The sequence below is a fragment of the Loxodonta africana genome, chromosome 1, assembly GCF_030014295.1.
Source record: "Loxodonta africana isolate mLoxAfr1 chromosome 1, mLoxAfr1.hap2, whole genome shotgun sequence".
Classification (NCBI taxonomy): Eukaryota; Metazoa; Chordata; class Mammalia; order Proboscidea; family Elephantidae; genus Loxodonta; species Loxodonta africana.
Window position 1 is genome coordinate 86456665 of NC_087342.1, and position 8487 is coordinate 86465151.

Genomic DNA, 8487 nt, shown 5'->3' on the forward strand with positions numbered 1-8487 from the left:
GGCAGTGGCTGCTCCAGGATGCAGCTTTTCGTTTATCTGTCACTCAGGTCAACTCTTTAGATCTGTGTTTGATGGTCAGTGTTCGTAGATTTTCATGTATGTGATCGATTCCCTTGCTTTTCCGAGTCTTTGTTGCAAGAGGGATCCGAGGTAGCTTCTACCTAGTCAGCCATCTTGGCCCCGCCCCTTGTTAGGGATTTTCGAGAGACATTGGTATACAATTTTCCCTACTTATAATAATATCCTTATAAAGTAAGGAATGATATCCTTATTTAAGAACATGCTGGCCTTAAAAAAGAGTTAATGCATAATCACATTTACTTACTACTCATTTATAAACCTGTTGGATGAACACAAAAATTTGATATTAGGGTTGATTTTTTAACATTATAGTCATATTATTCTTGTTATCCAACTTATTACTACACTTTATTTTGATAACATTAACTCCAGAAAACCTTGATTCATGCATATAATAGCTCCAATAGAAATATATTTTAGTGAAGTTATTTGGTATATGTAATGGATTGAATTGTGTTCCCCCAAAACATGTGTCAACTTGGTTAGGCCACGTGTGGTTGATCTCAATTTTGTGATTTTCCTATGTATTATAAATCATAAGCTCTGCCTGTGGTTAAAGAGGATTAGGGAGGGATGCAACACCCTTGCTCAGGCCACATCCCTGATCCAATGTAAAAGGATTTTCCTAGGGCGTGGCCTGTACCACTTTTTATTTCTCAAGAGATAAAATGAAAGGGAAATAAGGAGAAGTTGGGGACATCATACCACCATGAAAACAGCACCGAGAGCAACGTGTGTCCTTTGGACCTGGGGTCCCTGTGCCTGAGATGCTCCCAGACCAATAGAAGACTGATGACAAAGAACTTCTTCCAGAGCCAACAGTGAGAGAAAGCATTGCCCTGGAGCCAGCACCCTGAATTTGGACTTGTAGCCTACTAGACTGAGAGAGAATAAACTTCTCTCTTTTTTTTTTTTTTTTTTTGTTAAAGCCATCCATTTGTGGTATTTCTGTTATATGGATGACCAAGACAGTCTATATATGAGGGTTATCTTAAAGTAGGTGAGATGGCAGGAGTATTTGAGACCTGCACAAAAATGATTTAATCTTAATAGGAACAGATTTGTCAGTCATAAGTAAAAATTAAAACATAGAATATTGAATTTATATGTTTTTGTTACATGATAATGACAGTATAAAGATTTTTGTTGCAGTTGTTAGGTGCCATTGAGTCGTTCCGATTCATTTATTGAGTCGTTCCGATTCATAGTGACCTTATGTACAACAGAACAAAACACTACCCCATCCTGCGCCATCCTCACAGTGGTTGGTATGTTTGAACCCATTTTTGCAGCGACTATGTCGGTCCATCTCGTTGAGAGTCCTCCTGTTTTTCTGCTGACCCTCTACTTTAGCAAGCATGTTCTTCTCCTGGGACTGCTCCCTCCTAATAACAAGTCTAAAGTATGTAAGATGAAGTCTCCCCATCCTCCTTTCTAAGGAACATTCTGGCTATACTTCTTCCAAGAGACATTTATTCGTTCTTGTGGCAGTACACACCCATATCCCATAACCATTACTGTAGAGTAAATTCCAACTCATAGGGACACTATAGGGCAGAGTAGAACTAACTTCCCCTTAGGGTTTCCAAGTAGTGACTGTTGGGTTCCAGCTGCCAACCTTTGGTTGGTAGATGATCTCTTCACCACTGTGCCACCAGGGATCCTGGCAGTTCATGGTATAGTCAATATTTAGTAAACAAAAATTTCAATCAAACTTTTGTAGAATGCTCCTCTCCCTCCCCATTAACACAACCCTTGGGCTCCATGAAACCTGCTTTATAGCCACAGTTGTAGACAAATTGTCAGAGATGATAACCAGTGACATTGAAATACATTTTTATCTTTTTTTTTTTTAAGATTTAATAGTTGACAATGAGGGATATAGAGACTAAATACTATAAGCAAAATGTTTAGGTATTTTTCTCTCTCTCTCAGGTGATGCCTACAAAATAACTACTGCATAACTAAAGGCTGTTGTTGGGTACTGGTGGTTCTGACTCAGACTCCATGTGACAAAGTAGGACTGCCTCAGAGGGTTTTCTAAGCTGTAATCGTTATGGAAGAAGATCACCAGGTCGTTTTCCCTTATAGATGCTGGGTGGGTTCAAACCATCAACCTTTCATTTAGCAGTTGAACTCTTAACCATTGTGCCACCAGGGCTCCTAATCTGAAACAGACTGAACCAATTTATGTACTGGAAGCTTTGGATAGAAAGTTGTTAGTGTCCTGTTATTTCTACAGAACCTTTTCCAAAGAGCCTCTTCATGGCTCCCTTGAACTCCTTATTCCTTAGTGTATAGATCAGTGGGTTTAAACTGGGGGTAACAATGGCATAAAAGATACTGAGAAGTTTACCCTCATACTGAGATGGACTGTTTCCTGGTTGTATGTACATGTAGATAACAGTCCCATAGAAGATGGATACCACAAAGAGATGGGAAGAACACGTCCCAAAAGCTTTTTGCCTTCCTGTGCCAGATTTAATTTTGAGTACAGCTATAGCAATGAAGCCATATGAAACTAGAATGAGAAGAAGTGGTGCAAGGAAAACAAAAAAACTCAATGCAAATAAAGTTTCCTCCATGGCTATGGTGCCTACACATGCAATCTTGACCATAGCAGAGATCGCACAAAAATAGTGATCCAGGTGGTGGTTTCCACATCGAGGAAGGCTCATGGCACAGGGGGAAAGAATCATGCAATTAGTGATCCCAATTCCCCAAGTTATGGCCACCAGGCCTTGACAGAGCTGGGGGTTCATTATGGTCATATAGTGTAGAGGTTTGTAGACAGCATTGAACCGGTCATAAGACATCACAGCTAGAAGCATACATTCAACTGTGCATAGTGCCACATCAGTGAAAAGTTGAAAGGCACAGCCACCAAAGGTTATTTTCTTGTCTTTACCTCAGATGTTGACCAACATCTATGGGACTATATTTGTGGTGTAAGAGAGATCCAAGATGGCCAAATTTCTAAGGAAAAAGTACATGGGGGTTTGGAGACGTTCATCCAATAATGGCAGGAAGATGATGGCTGTATTTCCCATCAAGGCAATGGTGTAGAAGAAAAAGACAACCCCAGAGATGATCATCTCCAGCTGAGGCTGTCCAGAGAATCCGAGGAGTATAAATCCACCAAAGTAACTTTCATTGATCATTTTTTCCTGTTTCTTAGTATCAGCTGTCAAAATAGAGCATGTTGGAAGATATAATGAATATATTTATAAACTATAGTGTACTTTCCTAGGAAAAAGTACATAACAAAATCTCATTATCATTCTATTATTTTATCTTGTTATTCAGCTAGGTCTAAAATTTATCCCCAAGGCATTTTCCTATAAGGTGCATAGTCTTAATTACTTTCAGGTTTAGAAATATGCTTTTGTCTACTTCTATGCCAAGGCAAAAATCTACAAAATTCTCATAGGAAAATCTTGAGGAAAATGCCTGGGTGAAACTGGATGAACTTCTCTTTTATTGATAAGGATTCTGAGAAAGGGGGCAGGAAACTATAACAAATTATTACATCTTCATCAAAGGGTTCATAGAAAATACAGATTCTATGACTCTTGTTATGCCCTTTTTCTAATACTTAAGCTGCGTAAGTTCAATCCTTCTATCCACATTCACTCTGTTATTTAAATGTTCTTCCTTATATTTTCACATTCAAACTCTTCCCTTTCATCTCAAAACTTGTATTTCTAGATATCATCTGCTTTTCCAATCCCCAGAATCAGCAACCTAACTCTCTCATTGCAAATGCTGTCTTTCCATCTGCACTTTTTTTTTTCTAAGTGTACTTTAGATGAAGATTTACAGAACAAACTAGTTTCTCATCAAAGAGTACACACATTGTTCTATGACTTTGGTTAAGAACCCCACATGTCAACACTCTCCCTTCTCAACCCTGGGTTCCCTATTGCCAGCTTTCCTCTTCCCTCCTGTCTTCCAGTCCCTGTCCCAGGACTGATGCACCTCTTCAGTCTTGTTTTGTTCAACGGGTCTGTTCAATCTTTGGCTGAGGGTGAACCTCAGTAGTGATCTCATTACTGAGCTGCAAGGGTCTTCGGGTGCCATACTCTCAGGGTTTCTCCAGTCTCTGTCAGGCCAGCAAGTCTGTCCTTTTTTCTGAGTTAGAATTTTGTTCTACATTTTTCTCCAGCTCTTTCAGGAGCCCTCTATTGTGATCCCTGTCGGAGCAGTCAGTGGTGATAGCTGGGCACCATTTAGTTGTACTGGACTCAGTCTGGTGGAGGCTGTGGCAGATGTGGTCCATTAGTCCTTTGGACTAATCTTTCCCTTGTATCTTTAGTTTTCTTCATTCTTCCTCGCTCCCGAAGGGGTGAGACCAGTGGAGTATCCTAGATGGCCGCTCACAGGCGTTTAAGACCCCAGATGGTACTCATCAAAGTAGAATGTAGAACATTTTCTCTATAAACTATGATATGCCAATTGAGCTGGATTTTCCCTGAGATCATGCTCCCCACAGCCCTCAGCCCAGCAATTCGGTTCCTCAGGGAGTTTGGATGTGTCTGTGGAGTTACCATAACCTTGCCTTGCACAGGTTGTGCTGGCTTCCCCAATATTGTGTACTGTCTTACCCTTCACCAAAGTTACCACTTATCTATTGTCTACGAAGTGTTTTTCCAACCTCACCCCTCCCCTCCATCATAACCATCAAAGATTGTTTCTTTTTGTATGTAAACCTTTTAATGAGTTTTTATAGTAGTGGTCTCGTACAATATTTGTCCTTTTGTGATTGACTTACTTCACTCAGCATAATGCCCTCCAGATTCATCCATGTTAGGAGATGTTTCCTAGATTCATCTTTGTTCTTTATCATCGCATAATACTCCATTGTGTGTATGTACCACAGTTTGTTTATCCATTCATCTGTTGATGGGCATCTAGGTTGTTTCCATCTTTCTTTTATTGTGAACAATGCTACAATGAACATGGGTGTGCATATATTTTTTCGTGTGATGACTCTTAATTCTCTAGGATATATTCCTAGGAGTGAGATTGCTGGACCATATGGTATTTCTATTTCTAGCTTTCTAAGAAAGTGCCATATAGTTTTCCAAAATGGTTGTATCATTTTGCATTCCCACTAGCAGTGCATAAGAGTTCTGATCTCCCTGCAGCCTCTCCAACATTTGTTATTTCCTGTTTTATTGATTCATGCCAGTAATGCCAGGATGAGATGGTATGTCACTGTGGCTTTGATTTGCATGTCTCTAATTTTCCATGTGCACTTTTGATTTCAATTTGTTCATCTTCTATGGGGAGTCCCTGGCTGGTGCAAAAAGTTAATGGGCTTGGCTGCCAAGCACAGTTGGTTTGAACCCATTCAAAGGTGCCTGGGAAGAAAGGCCTGGACATCTCCTTCTGAAAAATCATCCATTGAAAAGTCTTTGGAGCACAGTTCTACTCTGATTAACATAGGATCACTATGAGTTGAATTCAAGTTGATGTCTACTTTCCCCCGCCCATCTCCTATGGAGTAGTTCTTTTTAACAGTGTATCCATTTCTTATAGTCAGTCTCCAATAATCTAATCATTATTTTCCCTTTCCCGCAGTCTACACAAACACAGACACACAGAGACACTAGTTTTAGAAACCTTGCATTGAAAATGTCAAACCTTTTCAGAAGGGGAAGTGTATTATTTTTATGTTTATAACCCTGATGATTTTCCTCAGGATTAGTACACAAAAACTATTTGAGAAACATGTAATATTTGTTAAAAGAAACTTTGATAACAATATTTCTTTCCCTTTATATCTAAAGTAAGTAGTATCTCTTTTGAAAAATCAATTCCCAATACTCAACTGTAAATGGTCTCTGAAGCACATAAATGTGTTCCTGGTTTCCAAACCAGTGTCTCTTCTAAATTACTCTTCTGTTTGACTTCTCTGCAGCAGACTGATTCTTTCAGTATTGAAGCAACCCTCTGCCTTCATACGTACTTCTTTTTAGTGAGCTTATCACTAGTATTTTCTCCACTGCACTTTCCATTCCTTTCCTTCTTCTACCCTATGTCCATCTCTGAAGTTCTCTAATTAGATATAATGTCCTTCCTTTCTTACTCATTTCCTCTACTACTGTGGCTTCAGTTACTAATTTTACATGTAACTAACCATTATATTTCTTCTGACCCACTCTTCTTTTGTAGGTATAGATTTACAATCTTAGCTAATTGCTGGGCATTTCCACTAGATTTTCCAAAGGTAATCTCTCACATCACATATACACAAAATTGAGTTAATTACATTTTATGTCTTAAAATAAGTTCTTCATAACCCTTTCACACACTTATAAAATTTTTATTCATGTAGATGCTTTGAAAAACAACTCCTAAGCTCATAATAAATGTTCATTAAAATGAATTCATGAATTTGTTTGGCAGAAACTAAAAACACAACTACAGTCATTTTCATTTCAGATCTACACTTCATTAGAAATCAAGCTGGGATGATTTCCATTTTCCCAAACTTTGAAAGAAGGAAAATTGGTATAAAATCTAAAAAGTTTTGTGCAAAAAAATTAAAAAGGGTGAAAGTTTACAGAGCAAATTAGTTTCTCATTAAAAAATTTGTACACAAATTGTTCAGTGACATTGGTTGCAATCCCTGCAATGTATCAGCATGCTCCCCTTTCTGTTTCCATCTTGGGGTCTCCATCCAGTGTTCCAGTTTTCTTGTTCTTTCCTGCTTTCTCATCTTTGCTTTTGGCAGGTGTTGCCCATTTCTTCTCATTTACTTAATTGATCTAAGAAGTATGTTCCTCATGTGTGTTATTGTTTGTTTTATAGGCCTGTCTAATCTTTGGCTCAAAGTTGTACCTCGGGAGTGATTTAAGTTCTGAATTGGAAGGGTGTCTGGGGACAATAGTCTTGGGGGTTTCTCCAGTCTGCCAGAACAATAAATCTGGTCTTTTTTCTGAATTTGAATTTTGTCCTACAATTTTTTCCCTCTCTGTTTGGGACCCTCTATTGTGATTCCTCTCAGAGTAGCTGGTGCTGGTAGCCAGGCACTATCTAGTTCTGCTGGGCTCAGACTGGTGGAGGCTGTGATTCATGTGGTACTTTAGTCCCTTGGCCTAATTTTTTTCTTGTATCTTTGGTGTTCTTCATCCTACTTTCCTCAGGACCGGATGGGACCAAGAGATGTTATCTTAGATGGCCTCTCTCTGGCTTTTAAGACCCCAGATGCTCTCACTAAAGTAGGATGTAGAATATTTTCTTTATGAACTATGGCATGACAATTGATAGCCCCAAATTTTATACAATTTTCTGTTTGAATTTGAGAATCCTATAAAATACTTTCAAGACAACATAATTTCTTCCCCCACTTACCCGGTTAAGCTTAATGGGCTCTTCTGTGCAGATGATTTAGTCAAGGATTATTCTGGAGAAAAAAACAAGACTAACTTTTCTGAAGTAAAAAATGTTTCCTCTTCTTTGTACCTAACCAAGACTGAGAATGCAGTTCTCCATTACTTATGCCATTTCTCCCTCTTGTCATTGGGATCCTACATGATTGTGGCAGTAGGTAGTCCTTGCCTCTCATCTCTCCCAGTCATGGGTCCACCTAAAAAGAATCCTCCTATTTATATGATTCTGTACGGAAACATCTTCAATATGAAAGATAAGTAAGTAATTTTCCCTAAACAACAATGATGAAATATGTTGAGTCTGGGAACACCTTTGGGACAGTCGGTTATATCACTACAATTAATGTGAACTGTAAAATTACAGGGGCAGAAAAAAAAATTCTAAAAATCTCCCAGAAGAAATGTTATAAATTGCATAGATAACTAACTTCTCAATTTGAGTGAAAATTAAAATAATCATGATTGTTATTATGTACCATGAACACACACAGTTACCATTGAGTCATTTCTGACTCATAGCAACCCCATGTGTGCCAGAATAGAACTACTTCATAGGGTTTTCAAAGGCTGATTTTCTGGAAGGAGATCTCCAGGCCTTTCTTCTGAAGTGTCCCTCTTGTCATGGAGATCCTACATGATTGTGGCAGCCAACCTGAAATCAGCAGCCAAGTGGGTTAAGTATTTATACCACCTAGAAACTCTGATTTTTATTATAAATTATGTTAATATGAGTTAAACAATTACAATAGTGTTTTACAAGTCACAATACATTTTTATATTTTCTTTCACCAATAAAATACTTTTATGAGGTAGGTATCTTTATTCTCTTTCATATGGAAGAGCACTGTATGTCTAGAAGCTATAGATTATCACAACGTAATGCAGGTAATGGACAGTACAGGTGAGGCATGTAAACCTACATATAATAATGATTCCAAGTTTTATTTTTTCTACTGCATGTACTTATTTATAATCTAAGCTTTCAAATACATTTGAATAACAACGAAAT

At 38.3% G+C, this 8487-nt stretch overlaps 1 pseudogene; it reads right to left on the reverse strand.

The window, feature by feature from the left end:
* Nucleotides 1-2300: 2300 nt before the first annotated feature.
* LOC135232812 (olfactory receptor 2W1-like) lies at nt 2301-3242 on the reverse strand (annotated as a pseudogene).
* Between the last annotated feature and the right edge of the window lie 5245 nt (nt 3243-8487).